The sequence below is a fragment of the Pinus tabuliformis genome, chromosome Q (assembly GCF_031772625.1).
Source record: "Pinus tabuliformis cultivar Carrire ecotype Pingquan chromosome Q, CPIR1, whole genome shotgun sequence".
NCBI classification, from domain to species: domain Eukaryota; kingdom Viridiplantae; phylum Streptophyta; class Pinopsida; order Pinales; family Pinaceae; genus Pinus; species Pinus tabuliformis.
This window is the reverse complement of record NC_142296.1, coordinates 134,825,065-134,844,143: the sequence shown is the minus strand read 5'-3', so window position 1 is coordinate 134,844,143 and position 19,079 is coordinate 134,825,065. Positions and strand designations below refer to the sequence as shown.

The 19,079-nt window shown below is 41.7% G+C and overlaps 1 pseudogene; it reads left to right on the top strand.

Annotated features, from left to right (window-relative positions):
• The first annotated feature begins 2,120 nt into the window (after positions 1–2,120).
• LOC149218624 (uncharacterized) lies at positions 2,121–3,548 on the top strand (annotated as a pseudogene).
• Positions 3,549–19,079: the final 15,531 nt, after the last annotated feature.

Sequence of the window (19,079 nt, the reverse complement as noted above, 5' to 3'; positions counted from 1 at the left end):
CAAACAAAAGATTCTTAGGGAATTGTACACCTCTCCCTTAGGAGGGCACTCAGGATTTCTAAAAACCTACCACAGGGTTAAAAATGATTTTTTTTTGGATGGCCTTAAATCAGATATTCAAAAGTTTGTGGTGGAATGTTTGGTTTGCCAACAAAATAAAGTTGAAACAATTAAGACCCTGGGACTATTACAACCCTTATCCATTCCAAGCGAACGTTGGGAGGAGGTTTCAATGGATTTTATCACAGGTTTACCCAAGTCCGAAGGAAAAAGTGTTATCATGGTGATAGTTGACAGAATTACAAAGTATGCACACTTTTGTGTATTATTTCATGTATTTAAAGCAAGTATAGTTTCTACTGCATTTATGGAAACAATTCAAAAGCTACATGGAAACCCAAAGATTATTGTAAGCGACAGAGATCCCATTTTCACTGGAAATTTTTGGACATAATTATTTTCTTGTCTTGGGACTCAGTTAGCTCATAACTCATCTTATCATCCTCAATGTGATGGGCAAACTGAGATAGTAAACAAATGTTTGGAAGGATATTTTCGTTTCTTTGTATCTGATAAACAGAGACAATGGGTCAAATGGTTGCCTCTGGCTGAATGGTGGTATAACACTTCCTTCCATACTGCAACAAAAATGACCCCATTTATGGCACTTTATGGATATCATCCACCATCCATCACATCATATTTAAGAGAAAATTTGAAGGTTCAAGCAGTGGAAGATCACATCAAGCATCAACAACAAGATCTCCAAATCTTAAAGGATAACCTTACCTTGGCGCAAAATAGAATGAAACAACAAGGAGTTCAACATCGTAGCGAAAGAAGTTTTGATGTAGGTGATTGGTTATTCCTACGGCTACAACCATATAAACAAATGTCCCTCAAGCAAGCTGTTGTACCTCTGAGATAGTAGTAGGTCAACTACCAATGCCAAAGCATCTAAAATAATTGTTTTGGGGTTTTTGGTTTTAGTTTCGGAAGACCAATGAAGGAAGACAGATGTAGAATTAAAATACTTAATCCTTTGGATAATATTAATATCTCAGCAAAGGGCCGCTATAAAGCTTTACACAGTGATATAGATCAAATAGTGATGAGAAGAAAACAGAAAATAATATGATTATCACAGTTTCCAGAATGTAAAACAGAACAATCATAAGTATGAAAACCTTCTAAACTACGTTCCAAAGATTCAAGGCAATATACTTAACCTTACAAAAGATACTGATGATTTATTGATTAGAGGGGATTAGCTAAACAAAACGTTCATTAATCCATTCTCTTAATAGATGATCACTTTAGGAGTTTATAGGAATAAATTGAGACACAATTATTCCTATCTAGATATCTCTATAAGTCATCAGCATATGAAGAAAAACATAATAATTGATAGCTGGAAAAACTTATAGGATAACACAAACAGTGTAAAACCAAATTCAGAATCCTCTGCTTTGTATTAAGGTTCCAGAAATACTGAGCACATCAAGTGTCTAGAAAAGCTTCTTTCAAAGGTGCAACCAGGTTCAAAGTAAAATGAATAGTTACGACTTAACAAGAAATGAACAATGAACCTTGAACCTATAACAACTCGAGAAGAGAGTTATTTATACAATATTGAAACTAAGAAAATATCATAAAACTGATTAAAATTTATTCTAGGAAAGGAAATATCTTCATGCAAGAAGATAGGGGCAACTATTGAACTGCTTCTTGCTATCCCTTTTATTCAGGTTGTGCTGGCTTTGTTGTTTGATATTTTTCCCTTTAAGCTACTTGATTGTTTGTATCGTTTACGCTGGTTGATCCCTTCATTTGATCTTTCATCTGATACTGTTTAAACTCTATGAATATCCTTTGACCTTGCTGAGTAGCCTTTACTGTGTTCTTTTTACCTTTATTGTGCATTTCAGGTTTTTTTACTGCGTTTTTCAATAGTAAATCATTTTAGATTTTATGTTACAGAGTAAAGTGATTTGATATAATCTTCATATTTGTCCTCTAATTGTATACAAACTTTTTTCTTTGTAAGTCTGGAATAGGAGTTTTTAGTTGCAAAACATAGAAATTGTTAAGAAAAACATAGGTGACAGAGAAGGTTGTCAATGGTTTTATTGAGCTCGAAGGATACTGGAAGGAGTCCAGAGCGTATCGGAATGTAAAACAATGGTTTTATTGGTCCCAGAGGTTTATGGAGGTTTCACTGTGAAAACGGGCGAAACAAAGCAAAATGGTGATTTTTATGTTTAGACGGAAAAACAATTTACTTTTGAATTATGGTGCAAAGTGGACAGTGGCCATTTTGTCGTTATGCGGGAGGTGGTTTTGATTTTCATTGCACTGCTTATGAGGCATGAGCTGTTTTTGGGAGGGGTCATCCGATATAGTCTAGAGCTTGACATGTAGCAAAGGGAAGTCAGTTAAACACTGATTTTTCGGGCAGGTAATGCTCGAACAGAGAGCCAACCCGAAATCGCTGAGGGTCGTTGGATTTGAATGCATTTGATGGACGGTGGTGGAGCGAAAGAGTAGCGCGGAGGTAAGAGGAAAGAGCAACAGAGGGGACCAACGATTAATCATGGCAATATGGGCTTTATTATGGGTTAAAAACTGAGATTAGCGGGTTTTATGGTTAAATAGAGGTTTAAACTTTTAAATATTTTTAAATTATTGTAATTAAAAAAATAGGTATCTCTGTTTTTGGTTTTATTAGTGTTAGACATGACATAGATCTCCTCCACCCTGGGCTGTAGAGTGTCTTGCTTCTCTTGGTGCAATTATACGATTATATACAAAAACAAAGAATTGTTACATCTTGATTTGTATTGCAGAAAAGGATTGAAGTTAATTTGTTGCATCTTTGTATGGTGCAGACTCTTCTTGATGGGATTGAATAAATATGGCAAAGGTGATTGGAGAAGCATATCAAGAAACTTTGTGGTCTCACGGACACCTACTCAAGTTGCAAGCCACGCCCAAAAGTATTTCCTCAGGCTTAGTTCCGGGAACAAGGAGAAGAAAAGATCTAGCATACATGATATAACAAGTGTCAATGGGCAGAAATGAAGCAGCCTCATCTGCAGCAATCTTCTACTATTACAAATTCTCATAATCCTTCTACTGTTAGTCGCTCTTCAAATATGATTTATCCGTCATCACTGGGAGGAGCAACCATGGTAAATTCTATGGGATCTCCAACAGGGGGCAACCATATGATGCTATCTCCCCATTCACTAGGTCCATATTCTCAGAAAGGTATTGGTGGTCATTCGCCTGGGCATATAATTCCCGTTTCTTCTTTAGGTGTGCCTCAGATGGGATACCCTATGCAACCAAGCATGCATAATTGATGAAAGGTAACAATCAGCTGCTGCTACTATGTAATGCATATGTTATCTTACATCCTAAAGCATATTTTATCTCACACCCTAAAGGCTCTTTCCGACATGGTAGTGTTATTGTTTCATGTGAATATGCCTCTTGTTAAAAGTGTAAAGCGATTTTGATTAATTTTTTTATGCTTCTTTGGGGGACTTGTACGAATTCTGTAAATATGTACATACTGCAGAGGTGATATAATTGCCAGCTTTATTTCCCAAGATAGACAAGGCAAACACAGTTATATGAGAATAGCTACAAAAAGGTGTCTTAATAATGGAACTTATTATGGGAAAATATCATTCATTATTGATATTTTTTCCAAATTTTTAAAGCTGCAGCGTAATGAGAAACGATGATGTTGCACTTTAAGCAATTTTTTTTGAAGGATACTTAATTTGGCATGAACTTGATTGTTTAAAATACATCTAGTTTGATATGTTCAAAGTCCTGCTTTGGAATATGATGAAGTTCTTTTGTAGATCATCTAACACTTCGGTAATATTAGGGATATGACCTCCTTTATCAGAGGTATATCTATAACTATATATTTTGGTCTGTGGGTCTTCATTTGTTGAAATATTTATGGTATGAGAAAGAGAACTCTGCCTGGTTCTTCCTCCGGCAGATGAGATGTGTTAGTGATGGAATGTACAATTAAGGAAATTAGTTAATACTGGTTTTACTGATGGGTGTACTTGCCACTGTAAATACAAATTACTCTTTAACATCTATGATATTGGTTTGGTTTTCGAGTGCAAATAAATGATTTAGAATGGCTAAATATCATTTTAGATAGCTGGTTATGGTCTTATTATTTTCAGTGTCAAAACGTCACTCAAATATTGTAAATGAGGATCACTTCTTAAATAACAATATGTTGGGCTGTCGGCATCATTATTACTACGAGGGTGGATATCATTAAGCCAAGAACTCATTTTCAGGAGCCCACTGTTTTCCCCATCGTCAAGTTGATCATGCCACTGATCTTCTCTCATATGCATCTGTACATCTCTTCCAAGTAAACAGTGTTGTACTTTCATCTTAGAAGCAGAGGAGATTAAGCGTAATAGTGCAAATTTGTCTGAGAAAAAATGATCCAACCTAATGTGTTTCCATATGATTCACCATTTCTCAAAGCCCAGAAAGATGATGAGTGACACTTATCTTTGAACGTCAGAAGATGACATAAAATTGTTATTAAGACTGCACACCCTTTGCCTTAAATTGATGAGTTACCCTACTAATTGGAAGGTATTAAACAATTTATACTAAAATTGATATGAAGAGTGGGTATGATGTATGCATGTAACTTTCAAAATAAATTACACAGCCAACATTACCTTAAAGATAATGTATTTAAACGTTATGTAGATGAATTTATCATCATTTATTTAAATGAAATTTTGTTTTTGTTTGCAATCTTGAATATCTTTACCTTTTAACATTTTCACCAAACTTTTGGATGCCTTTGCATGGAACACCAGTTATGTTATTTTTAGATTTTTACATCTGTCATATATTTTGGTAAATGGTTCTTACGAAGATGTAGACATTATTGTTCCCAACACTTCTTCATACGCAACATAAAGATGCGCTGGCTCAAACATACGACAACAATTTTAACATTCATGACGTGCAAAACCATCACATGCAATAAACTATTTATATCTTACAATGCCACCTCCTATCTTTAAGTGTCCCTCTTAAACAAGAAATCATAATTTATATTTATTTGTTTATTTTCAAAATTAAAAATATTTAATGCATTCCGAAATTTTCAAATATTCCACAACTATTCTAGAGAGATGCTATTAAAAGAAATACCTTATGAAATAAGCAGGGGTATGCGAGTGATATTGACTCAACATCATTCAACCATGAAAGCTTGATTCATGCTTTAAGCAACTTAACTAAACTATTACATTTTGAGGAGCATATATCCTAATTGAAGTGCTCATGATTGTCTCAATCAATTTTATTTATTGCAATGGTGACTAAAAGATCTTGTGATTCTAAGATAAAGTCAAATACTGAATGGTTCTAGGATCTTCTGAGGATTTTGAATGCATATCTACTGAATGGTTTGCGCTTTGAAATTTAAGTTCTGTTATTTTAAACATGTTGACTAAGATGAGATCCTCATCAATTTACTATGTAGAAGCATCTCAATGATCAAATGCTTTATTTTCAAGATTATCCATTTATGTTGTTTGCAAACTTCCTTTTATATTTTCAAGATTATCCATTTATGTTGTTTGCAAACTTCCTTTTATATACCAATTTTCTTCTTACATTGTGGATGTTCTTCAATTTATTTTTGATGAATATTTAATTTTTTTCAACTATAATTAATTCTACTTCATGCCATTTTAATTGGATGTTGTCTAAGGTGTGACTATGAATGGGATTTTTTTTAACCGGTTTTCTTAGCATAACTTGATACTTTAGGCTTATTGGATATGATAAACTAAAATGATTGTATGCTAATATTATGATATTTAAAATTTACATTAAAATATTTCAAATCTTGAAGCTCTTCCTTGACATGTTTCTTAGATTTGTCATGTTCCTTATGCTTTGGTTGCATTAGTGTTCTACAGAGATGCACCCCTAGGGTGGGGTGCATGCACTTCACGCTTCCCACGCACTTGGGATGGGGTATGTGGCATGCTAACAAGGCTTGTTGGCTCACACGGTATCAACTTAAACTCTGTTGACGTGGATGTGGCTTGCATGACATTGGCTCAGACTTTGTTGCGTGGATATTTGGCTTGTACAATATTGGCTTAGGCTTTGTTCATGTGAGTATGTGGCTCACATGACTTTGTTGACGTGGATATTTGGCTCACATGACTTTGTTGACGTGGATATTTGGCTCACATGACACTGTTGTCATGCAAAAGTAACTCGCGCTGTATTGGCTCATATTCTCTTGATGTAGATTTGACTGGCTCTCACGTCCTAGTTGTTAAAAATATGCAGCTACGGTCAAATTCCACTTTGGACTACTCATTTGATGGAGATGATGATGGCATTGAGTTCCTCTTTCTGAGAGGACCAAAATCAACCTAGAGATCACCTCGTTCGGACAAGCAAACACTGGTTTTTTATTTATGCACCCACTCATGAATATTGGACCAGGTCGGCTTCACCCACATGCATACTTAGACAAGCTAGCAACAACATCAAGTGGACCTTGTTGGACACCCCTAGAAGCCTATAAATACAAGTGACTTTGAAGCTCATTTGGACATCACAACATTGAGCATCCTCTTCTCTTCTATCTGATTTAGTTCAGTAAGCGAAGGAAAAAGGTAATAAGAAGGTTCGAAGTCTCAGATCTGAAGGTTGCTGAAAATGTTAGGGTTTTTTTTATGGACACTGGCACATCACTGTGAAATTTTGACTTTGGTCGCAGGGATACTATAGGCAAGAGAGCAATCATGAAGCTAAAGTCGCTCTTATGCTAACTTGATGAGAGTGACTCTCGGTTTGACTACAGTGGATTATACTATGAAGTTTTCTGAATGTTAGGTCCCTATAATACTAGCGATTCCCCCATTACTATTGTCATTGTATCTCTTATTGTTATTGTTGTGCCCCTATTGTCCCCATATTGTTATTATTGTGCCCCATAGAATCCCGTTATTGTTATTTTTGTGCCTTTATATTATTATTGTTAGGTCGGCTTGGTTATATTGTGTACCTTTAGACTCTATATATAGAAAGGAGGTTTTGTCATTTCAATCATCCAAGAATTGTTCATTTGTGTAATGTAAAGGAGGTTGCCTCCTCGAAGAGGCTGAATTCTAAGGCATTGATCTATCTTTTTATCTTTTTGTGAGCTGGTTTCCTAACATTTGGTATCAGAGCTTAGGGTTTCGCTGTTCCAAATAGGCCATCGTGGAATTTTTGCTATAACGTTTTTTATGCGATTTTTTAGAAGCGAAAAAAACCCATTTGAGATGAAATCGTGCTGAACCGCGGGTCCGAATTTCAGAGCTTGTCTCGCTATATTTTCAAAGATATGATCCGAGGAAGTTAGGGTTTTTGCAAGATCCAGAATTTAAGCTAAAACAGGTCATTGTGGAATTTTCGCTATTTCTTTCGCTACGAAGCTTCAGAAGCTAAACCAAAAACCCATTTGAGAAGAAATCGGTCTGAACCTTGGCTCCGAATTTCAGATCCAGTTTCGCTATATTTTCAAAGATATAGTCTGAAGAAGTTAGGGTTTTTGCAGACCCACCAATTACATTCCAAACATGTGACCGTGGGAAAGTCGTCATAACTATCTCTCTAAGCATCATATTGAAATTTCGTAAGAAGTTACAGAAAGAGGACGCATTGTAGTTTCTTGTATATGTTTTTTAGATCCAAAGGTCAAAACAATGACACATGGCACTTGATACAAGTTTGCTCTTCTAAAAAGGTATATAATCGGGTCATCTTGGAAGATTGTGCATAAATATTTCTTAGATAATCCAATTTCGATCAGACTGTTGGAATTCGAAAGAGGACACAGAGGGCTACAATAGGTCGCGATTTCAGAACTGGAAGAGTTGAAATCACAGAAATACATTAAATTCAATATAAGGCTCATACAAAGTGAAAAAAAGGTGTGTAATTTTTTTTATTTTTATTTTTATATATTTATTTATTTATTTATTTTTCCAATTTTTGCATAAGCTTGGTTTGAAAAATTAACTATGTAAACTTTGAAACGGGAACTATAAACTCAAAACGGGAATTCTGGCAAAAAAACTCCGAAAAAACATCAAAAATAGTGCTAAAAATGAAAAGTGTGTATACTGGAACGATGGTTTTTTAGGGGTCAATTTTGAACATGTTTTAAAAATGGCAGTGACTACGAAATTTACTACGAAATTTTCATGCATGTTACACAACAATTTGTCACCGTTTGTCACCGTCCCTGTTACCCCTTACCCGTACACTGGAGGACTCATTCCGGGACCTGTGAGAAGTGACATGACCTGAAACCACTTGCATCATATTCCTCTAAGTATGAGCTTCATTTGCCCTGAAGACATCTCCTGCAAAATACTCATGAAAACAACTCTTTTTGCATTAGCGCGGGTCCACAGTTCGCTGCCCGCGCCAATGAGGGAAATCCTCTAAAAATGGCGCGCCATTGGCGCTCTATCCCAGAGTTGCACTCGCGCCAACCGAATTGAGTAAAGTTTTTAACCAACAAATTCCCGAAGGTTCTCTTCAGCCCATTCACCAACTGAATCTATGTTGAGCTAGGATGGTTTGGCTTCGAATCTCCATAGGAGGGAAAGTGGTTTGCCACATTTCATGGAAGTTTCCAAGTGATAAATCCAATCCCATGAATAATGTGGTTGATCCTATCTCTTTCCTCTCTATCTATAAAAGCTTGCCTCTATGCCTTGAGCAAGCTAGTTAGAGTTACAATAGTTCCAGTTCTAAGATAGTGATAGAGAGTTTGAAGCTGCAAGAGCCTTCTTTGCACCCATAAGGCCAAATCTAAGTAAGGAGATTCTTGTCACCCAAAGAGAGAGAGGCTTGTTCCTCATCCCAACAATCTTTGCAAGACTTGTGTAGCTGAATATCCAGCCAAAGGAGGATTTGACGTCAGAACAATGGTTGTATTCTTCTTTGTTATTTATTAATAATAGATGACTATCATTATGGTTCCACTCTCATTGTCCTATGTTTGATGTTGAGTTATATCTTTTCTGACTGATATATAATTGCATCTACTAGATTTTATGCTTGTTTTCGTGTTGTTCTTTGCATGTGCAGGTGTCCAATCACAGAGATCGTGGGGATCATGATCGGCCAAGGCAAAGGAATGAGGGCGACATCTCTTCTACGAATACTAGCGTTGGAATCCAAGTAGGTTCTCACCATCCACTTTTTATTTGCAATTAGGAACTTGCGTGATAGCATTGTGTGATTGTTGCTAGACCCGGTCTGGGCTAGTAGGGATCGTCTCTGTCCGCAGAGAGGATTTACCTCCGCAACAATTTGGCGACTCCACTGGGGATTTAACTTGTTGTTTGATTTGTAAACTTTAGACGGAGCCTGAAGTACGGCTAGATAGCCTTCGAAACGCTATTGCTTTGCATTAGCGAAGTAGATCAACGCCACTTCAGTCAATCTCCGGTTTGGTTTACGAACTAAACAACTTGGAGTTTGTCTTGTCTCTTTGGTTTCTCGTTTGATTACTTAGATAGCTTTCTGGGTTGGATTTCTTGCTGTTTCTTGCTTCCTGGTTTGCCTAGATACTGTTCTCAAGCCCTGGGTTGCTTGCTTTTGTTTTTGATTTAGCAAACTTGATTAGCGCGCTTTTTAGCCTTACAGTCGCGCTATTGGCGCAAGTTGCTCGAAGACAACCCGCGCCAATCCTATAAAAGCGCGAGTTGCAGCCTGACAGTCGCGCCAGGCCTGTCAACTTTTCCAGTTCGCTTGTCTTCAAGCCCTCTGAGCTTGGATTTGTATCTTGCTGTGTCTTTTTCAATTACTGGAGTGTGTTTGATCCTTGTTTGACTGGTTTTAGACCTTCATCCTTCGGGTGTTTGCCTCTTTCCATCGATTTCACATTTTAGCCCTAGGGCATCTAGTGGCTTTGTGCATCGAGCCTTCCGTAGGTGTTTTGGGTTCTTTGATCGTCCAGTCAACTTTGTGATTATTCTTTTGCATTTGCTCAGTAGTTGTCAAAGATTTTTCTTGATATTCAAGTGATTTGCTTATTTTTCCGCTTGGGTTTCGCTTGGCTTCGTTTGGGCTTAGATCACATAGCTCATAGAGGTCTTTGTGCTTTCTTCTTGGTTTGAAGGACTGTTTTGGTGTTTTGGGGATTCGATTGTGTGCTCATTGAGTGAAATTGGTCTTTTTGCTCGGTGTTACTATCTCTCAAAATTTGTTTAGTGCACTTTGCCATTGAAAAGAAAATGAACAATCTCTTTTGCGTTGTATTAGTTAATTGAAATTAGAAGCTTTTCATTGATTAAGCGATTTAAAACAAAGAAAAGTTTCGTTTATTTGTCATTAGCTGCATTAGAGTGGTTCTTGTTTGTTTGTGGTCATTTTGTTTGAAAAATCCTTAACTCTCTCGTAGTTAGTATTCATCGAATGAAATGATATTCTTTGGCATATAGTTTGCATTTAGGGAATTGTGAGAGATTACATACGGTAGGACCTGGAAATTGAAACTTAATCAAAGATCAACCATAAAATGAACTGAATGAACTTAAAAACGTATTGGAACATAACGTTCACTGATTAGAGGTCTAGGCTAGAGACGTGCTCCGACGTCGTTAAACCTAGTCACTATTGTTTCACACTACGGTTGGGTGATTCCTCCTTTTGTGACTCGATAGTGGTCTAGCACGGACTTGAGCTCCCACGTACCATCGCGTATATAGGGGAGACCCCACTAGGTTATCATCCTTTATCCACAGGAAGCCGTGTCTGCCGCCTTACAAGCCGTAACGCACCGAACACAGCATTCGGGAAGATTGACTGCCGTACGGGAAGTCCTTGGTTTTCATATGACTGCGAAGGTGTATATGCAGTTTTACAGATTTGTTTGATAAACCCTTTTGCCTAGTTCTCCAGAGTAGTCACTTTTGATCATTTTCAGACTCCTTAAAAGAAAAGGCTCACTTGAGCAGTTTGTCACTTCGGGCTCACAAAACATTCGAAGGCGACTAGAGTCACCTTTTTGTCCTTTTCTCGACTCTTAAAACATGAAAAGGTCAAGTTGTGTCCTTGTGTCTTAAAACTTATTTGGCCGCGATAAAAATTACCTGGTTAGATCTTGTGTGCGTTAATTTGAGTAGGGTCCTTTAATCGTTAGATTCCCTTAGGTCTTGTTTGAAGTTTGTCATCCTAGCTGAACCGTCGACTCCCGTTCCAAGTGATCAAGGGTCTCCGTCTTCCATTGCTCCTGAGGTACCGGTTGTAAGTGATACTCTTCCTGTTATTCTGAGTATCCAACCGATCAACTCTCGCACTCCGGACGACGAAGGTTACGAAATTCATTGGAACCCCATTTGGGAGCCTGAAGAGGACGATATTCCTTTTACCCCCCCTGGTGTTTCGTCTCCAATGTCTACCTCTCACATGGATGAGACATCTCCTAGGGTGAGTGAGACACCTATTTTGTTGAATATCAACACTCCCATCCCAGCTACTTCTCCGCTCCCCCCACGCTACCAGTCGCTGAGGGATAGGGTAACTCCCAGGATCCCTGCTTCGACTATGTGGGACCCCCATATCACTCCCACCACGGGATCTTTTGTTTCACAAGTCCACACTACACCTGTCACTTCAGTTCCAACAAATCCAACTGTTTGTGTAGCACATTCAACTCCGGTTGTTAGTGCCGTTACAACGTCTTCAGCCTTGAACACTGGTGCTGGTCCCCCTCACGGTCAAGTGAGTAACGGCCAGCCGGCACACTCACCTAAAGTTGTCCACCCTGCACAAAGTGCTCCACCCTCTTCTGGTCCCGTCCCAGGAGGGGGGCCATATGATGCCTATGGACAAGCTGTTCAGGATCCGAATGCGCAAGGTCCATTCTTTTATTACGATTCTACTGGTCAATACCTTCAGCTTTCTCAACCCTTGCCTACTCAACCTTTTGTTGAGGTTTCGGTACCATTATCTGTTGCTTGGAATGCCACCACCTTCCATGGGGGCCAAGCAATGCCTGCACAGCTTCAGGGACCACCTAACCAAGGCCAGCCATCTTATGTGCAAACCCCCCAAGGGCAGCAATATTATGGCCAGTCTTACCCAGGACAACCTGGGGGCCTACAAGGACAACCCTATCAGGGACAACCTTCGGCCGCTGGCGGTCCATCTTTTACTTATCTGACTCAACCTTCTGGTTATCCGGGGCAACCTGGTACCCAACAAGGTTACCCGTCTGGACAACCAGGACAACCTTACATCCAACAAGGCCAACCTGGTATTCAGCAGGGTTATCCCTCTGGACATGCTGGACAAACTTATATTCCACAAGGTCAATCGGCAGTCCAACAGGGGTATCCTTCTGGGCAAGGGGGGCAGCCTTACGTACAGCAGGGCCAACCCACTGCTCAGCCTAGTCATCCTTCTGGGCAAGTGGGTCAGCTTTCTGCACATCAAGGTCAACCCACTGCCCAACTTAGTCATCCCTCTAGACAGGCTGGCCAACCTCAAGGTCAATCGGCCGTCCAGCCCGCTCAACCATCTGTTCCGCAAGGACAACCCTCGGTTGCTCAAGGACAACCTGGTACCCAGCAAGCTCATCCTTCTGGGCAAACGGGTCTATCCCAAACCCAACCAGGCCAACCTTCCGGCCAGATGGTCTAAGCTCAACCTGTTCAAGGACATCCTTCTGGGCTCCAGACTCAAATTGGTTATCAAATGCAAGGTGGGCCACGACCCCAACCTTCTTACCAAGCGCAGCCTTCTTATCAGGCTCAGTATGGAGCTCAACAAACGTATGGCTACCAGCAACCCCAGGGGCAAACTCAATTTACCCCTTATCAAAATTATCAACAAATGCAGGTCACTCCTTACCAGAATTATCAGCAACAGTACGTTGCACCTGCAGGTCAAGTTGCTAATCCATGGGGTGCTGGGGGGCAGACCCAGGGTCAACTGTCTGCTTATGGACAGAATCCTTATGGACAGAATCCATATGGACAGAACTCCTATGGGAAAAATCCCTATGGGCAGAACCCTTATGGGCCAGGCCCATCCGGACAAAGTCCATGGGGGCAACCACCACCTGGTTGGAACCCTGGTACTACCTCTCTTCCACAGCCACAAATGTCCTTTAATCCTCAGTTTCCTTTCTTAGCGACGTTGGAACTTCCAGATGTGTCTAAGTTGACGAATGATCCCATTCTTCATAATCCATATTGGCCACCAGTTCCAACTAAGATACCTGGTGATTGCTTGAAATTTGATGGCAAAGCTGGTGAGGACCCTCAAGCCCATGTCATGACCTATCACCTTTGGTGCTCATCCAACTCATGGCTTGATGACTCCATCCGGCTCCGCCTCTTCCAAAGGACTCTCACCGGTTCGGCCGCTAAGTGGTATATTGAGTTGAATCACGGAACATTTCAAGATTTCAACTCGCTGGCTATGGCATTCCTAACTCATTTTCAGTTACCCATTCGGTATGAGACAGGGACACATCTCCTTACGTCTCTCAAATAGGACACGGCCACGCATATATCCGATCATATACATGAATGGAGACGGCGTCGTCGCTTGATCAAATTTTGGATTCCTGATCAGCTCCTGACTGATTGGTTCACGACTTCCTTTGTCCCTGCAATCGCGCGAGACATCGCCATGGGAGCTTGTGTAACTGAAGAGCAAGCTATCGCGCGTGCTCAGTACCTCGACTTAGTATACTCTCAGTCAGGTACTTTATATGATTATTTTCCAGACGCCCCGAGACCCGGAACATCCAAAGCTCCGCCAAAACCATCTGTTGACGGAGTTATTGGCTCTGTAAACGCGTCTTCCAAGAAGTCATCCGCGAACCCTGGGAAGCAAAAACAGAATGCTTCTAATGGAAACACTTCTCAGGCTCAATCTAATTCTGGAAGTACCTCCGAGGTTAACGCCGTTCAGTCCACCACGGTGAATGAATCCTCGAAAGGGAAAAAGAAAGGGAAAGCCAAAAATAAATCCGAACAGCCTAAACAGGACTCCCCTAAACCTCCACCCGAGGAAGGAGCAAAACGTAAACCTAAGTATCCTTGTCTTATCTGTGATGAGGATCACTACACTAAAGACTGCCCCAGGCAGTCTGAAGTTAGTCGATTGTTGAAAGGTGCTCCTGGGACCCCTGCTGTGCTTAAAGAACCTTTCCCTTCTCAGCAAACTCAAATGGTGGCAGATTCATCGCAACCCTCTTCTTCATTTGGCTCTCAAGTATTTATGGCTGGGACAATTCCCATCCATGCCACTACTCGAGCAAAAGAATATCCATCTCATGCCGGGAAAGAGCCAGAGGTCCCCTCCAGCGCTCCTCCGTCCAGTTCTGGTCCTCTCCACATCGAAAGACCTAGCACTGAGACGACTATCCGACCCCCTCCAAAAGGTGTACTCCGGAAGTCTTCTTATAACCCTAATGCTTGTGCTGCTCAAAACTACAGCATCGTTGAGGACTTAGCTCAGGCTCCGTCCGCTATGTCCGCTCTAGAAGTCCTCCAGAGCTGCCCCTCCCAGAGGAAGTCCTTGCTATCGGCCATCGGTGGCATAGACCTGGCTGACTCGGATCTGATTTCTTTTGATCTCGAGGGCTATACGCCGAGACTGCCCCACCAAATCGCTTTCCTTATACAGGTCATCATCAATGGTAAAACGATTCATCGTACAGTGATTGATGAAGGTGTCTCAACTTGCATCGTGTTTGTTGCTTGCTGGAAAGCTATTGGTTCTCCTACATTGAGCCAGTCTCCTACGACGTTAGAAGCCTTTGATGGAAGAGAGTCCCGTCCTTACGGTATCCTCCAACGCTTGCCCATCTCCTTGGAAGGGAAGACGGTAGAAGTGGAGGTCGAAGTCGTCGACGTTAGTCTTACCTACAACCTCCTCCTCGAACGTAGCTGGACATACGCCATGCAAGCCGTGGCCTCCTCCCTTTTCCGTGTCATTCGTTTCCCTCATCAGGGGAAGATTGTCACAGTGGACCAGCTCTCCTTCTTCGCCTCTTCTTCTGAAGGTAATGTGCCTTTCGTGGATCATACCTCCAAATCATTCGAGAGTGTGGGAGCTGGGCTCTTTAAGGATCCCGCCCTAATGGGTGTCTTTCCACTCCCGCCTCCAAATCTCGCCCCTATTAACATGATTTTCATGCGTTCTGATCCGTGGGTCCTTCCTCCCGCTAATCAAATAGAATCCTGGGGCGATATGATGCCGTTGAGTCCTGCCGAGCTCAACTACGTCGAGATTGTTGCTGCATCAACTCCCCCTCCCGAACCTGCTCTTCCGAGCGGTGTTCCTGACTCATATGTTCATTTCCCTTGGCTTGGAGATGATGCTACTTCAGATCCATTAAAGGAAATATTTCCTTCTGATGAAGCCATCATAGAGACCATGTCTCTTGAGGAGCCCCCTTGGTCAGATCATCACCACCGTTCCTCGTTTCTCCCTGCCCATCAGGAAATGATCGCATGTCTCGAACGGTTTGCTTCGTGTATCCCATTCCAGCCTCTTCAAACACCTATTCAAATTTACCAAGTGTCTTCTGAGGGCAATATGGGAAACATTACGCAGACCCAACCCATCGACATCTCTGTGAAAGCAGGGATTGTCGAGCACATTCACATTGGAGTCACTTGCACTCCAGAGGAAGTTCAACTTTACACCAATCTATTTCGCGAATTTCGTGATGTCTTCGCTTGGTCCTACGAAGAGATGCCCGGCATCGACCCTAACATAGTGGTGCACGAGATACCTACATATCCAGGTGCTAAGCCTGTTCGTCAATGCCTACGCCCTGTGCACCCCCGAAACGATGCAGCCATTAAAACAGAAGTCGAAAAGCTTCTCAAGGCTGGTTTCATTTACCCCATTCCACTCACGGATTGGGTTTCTAATATAGTCCCTGTGAACAAAAAGCAAGGTACTATTCGAGTCTGTGTTGATTATCATGACATTAACCGCGCCTGTCCTAAGGATAACTTCCCCACACCTTTCATCGATCAGCTTATTGATGAGTGTGCAAGAAGCAAAATCTACTCGTTTATGGATGGTTTTTCTGGATATAACCAGATCAATATCGCGTCCGCTGATCAACATAAGACCGCTTTTATCTGTCATTGGGGCACTTTTGCCTATAAGAAGCTCCCTTTAGGTTTAAAGAATTCCGGTGCTACCTTCCAACGTGCAATGTCCTATGCCTTTCATGACATTCGTCACATTGTACAGCCGTATCTGGATGATCTTCCAGCTCATTCAGCTAAGCGTCAAGACCATCCCTCCCATCTTCGCGAAATTTTTCTCCGCTGTCGACATTACCGTATTAGGCTCAATCCTCATAAATGTGTCTTCTGCGTTGAATCAGGCCGACTGCTAGGGTTTATCGTCTCCCAAGAGGGCATCCGTCTGGACCCCCTCAAAGTCGAAGCTATTTTGAACCTTCCTCCCCCTACTTCTTTGCAGCAGTTGCAAAGCCTGCAAGGTAAAGCGAATTTCTTAAGACGATTCATTCCGAACTATGCCGAGGTGGCTAAGGGTTTCACACGGTTGTTGAAGCGAGACACACCCTTCCATTGGGATGCTATCGCTCAGGAGTCTTTCGAGCGACTCAAGGGCCTCCTTGTATCAGCTCCATTATTGCGACCTCCGAACTACCACCGTGATTATACTCTGTACCTAGCCGCCGCCGATACTACTATCGGCATGGTTCTCGTGCAAGACGATGATGCTGGCAATGAGCACGTCATATATTATCTCAGCCGCAACCTCTTGGATACGGAAACTCGATACGCTTACGTCGAGAAGTTGGCATTGGCCGCTGTTTGTGCCATCCAACGTTTCCTGCATTATATCTTGTTGCGCACCACGACCATGATTTCTGACTGCAACCTGATGACTACATTTTGTCACGTCAGTTGCTGGGGGGCAAATACTCAAAGTGGATCGTAATCCTCCAAGAGTTTGACTTGGAATTTACTGCTGCCAAGTCTAAGAAGTCTCTGGTCTTTGCTGAATTACTCTGTTCTTTGCCATCTCCTTCTGCACCCTCTCTTTCAGAGGATCATATCCCGGACGACACTCTTTTTCTGATCAGCACCCTCGATCCCTGGTACGAGGATATTATCGTTTATTTACAAACGTCCTCTTTCCACCCTGCTGTATCCAAAGATGCTCAGCGGCGGATCCGCCATCAGTATCAACCCTATCGTATCATAGGGGACACCCTGTACCGTATTGGTGTGGACTCCGTTCTCCGCCGATGTCTTACCCTCGAGGAAGCTGAGAGAGTCTTGAACGACTACCACTCTGGCGCCTGTGGTGGTCACATGTCCGGATATGCCACAGCTCAAAAAATCCTTCGCGCTGGTTATTTCTGGCCCTCCATTTTTAAAGATTGCATTCTTGCCGTCCGTTCATGTCATGCATGCCAGATATACCAGCGGAAGATGCGTGCGCCACCGGCCCCGCTGCACCCTGTAGTGACCGTAGGCCCTTTTGCAAAATGGGGCATTGATTATACAACCTGTAAGCCTCGCTCGGCCGGGGGGCATGGGTTTATTATCGTTGCCGTCGATTACTTTACAAAATGGGCCGAGGCGATGCCCACATTAAATGAAGACGGTCATACAACAGCGCAGTTTTTGTTCAATCATGTTATTACGCGGTTCGGAGTTCCACAGGCCATCGTCACAGATCACGGAAAACATTTCCGTAATCACATGATGACTGAGTTGACAACCCAACTACGCTTATGTCACGATAGTTCAACCCCGTACTATTCTCAGTCTAATGGCCAGGTTGAAGCCGTTAACAAGATTTTGGTTACGATGCTTCAGCGCACTGTTGACATGCATAAGTCTAATTGGCATCTGATGTTGTTTCCCGCCTTGTGGGCCTACCGAACCTCTATGAAGGATGCCACCGGTTTCACTCCATTTCAACTAGTTTATGGACTGGAGGCTACCCTTCGTATAGAATGTGAAATTCCTTCGTTGAAAATAGCCGTCGAGTTGCTTCCCAACACTACTCTGGTAGAGGAACGGCTTCTTTATCTAGAACGGTTAGACGAGACCCGTCGCTTAGCCTCTCTAGCCATCGAAGCTCAAAAGAAGAGAGTCAAAACTCATTTTGACCATACCATTCATCCTCGTTCCTTTGTTGAGGGAGATCTAGTCCTGCTATACGACCAAGAAAATGACAAGCTGGGGGCAGGCAAACTCGAGCCCATGTGGCTAGGCCCTTACATTGTAAAGAGAGTGTTTCAAAAAGGGGCGTACGAGCTAGTTGACTATGAAGGTAATCCTCTTGATAAGCCCCGCAATGGGCTGTACTTGAAAAAGTACTATGCATGATTCATGCGCTTCGATTTGTACATGCGTGTGTGTGTGTGAGTTTTCATGTTTTCGGTTTGGTGTGAAAGCGTGCTCGCCCCTTATTGTGTCTTTTTGCTTCTTGTGCAGATGTCGGGTGCACCTTACATTGGTTTCGCTGATGGTGCCTGCCGCAGCACTCGTAATTTGTCCTCTGCGGCATGGGTGATCTACGATCCTCACGGTGAGTTGATAGATCTTCAAGGAGTCTGTTTAGGCTGTACTACGAACAATGTTGCTGAATATAGCGCTGTTATTGAATTATTAGCTGAGGCAATTAATCTCGATATTTGTACATTGCTTGTTAACCTAGACTCTCAACTTGTCGTCCATCAGCTCAACGGGCGATATTCTGTCAGAGACCGTCACATTTTAAGGTTGTACTTATGCGTTAAATTGTTAGAACGGAATTTTGACTTTATTACATATCAACATATTCCAAGACGATTAAACACATTATCTGATGCATTGGCTAATCATGTATTAGATAGACATTTGCGTAATTTGTAATCAAAACATTATACAAGTAAGCACATAAAAGCACAATAATAAACCATAGGCATATGTATATATATATGTGTGTCATAAAGTTTTGCATCGCGTGCATTACAT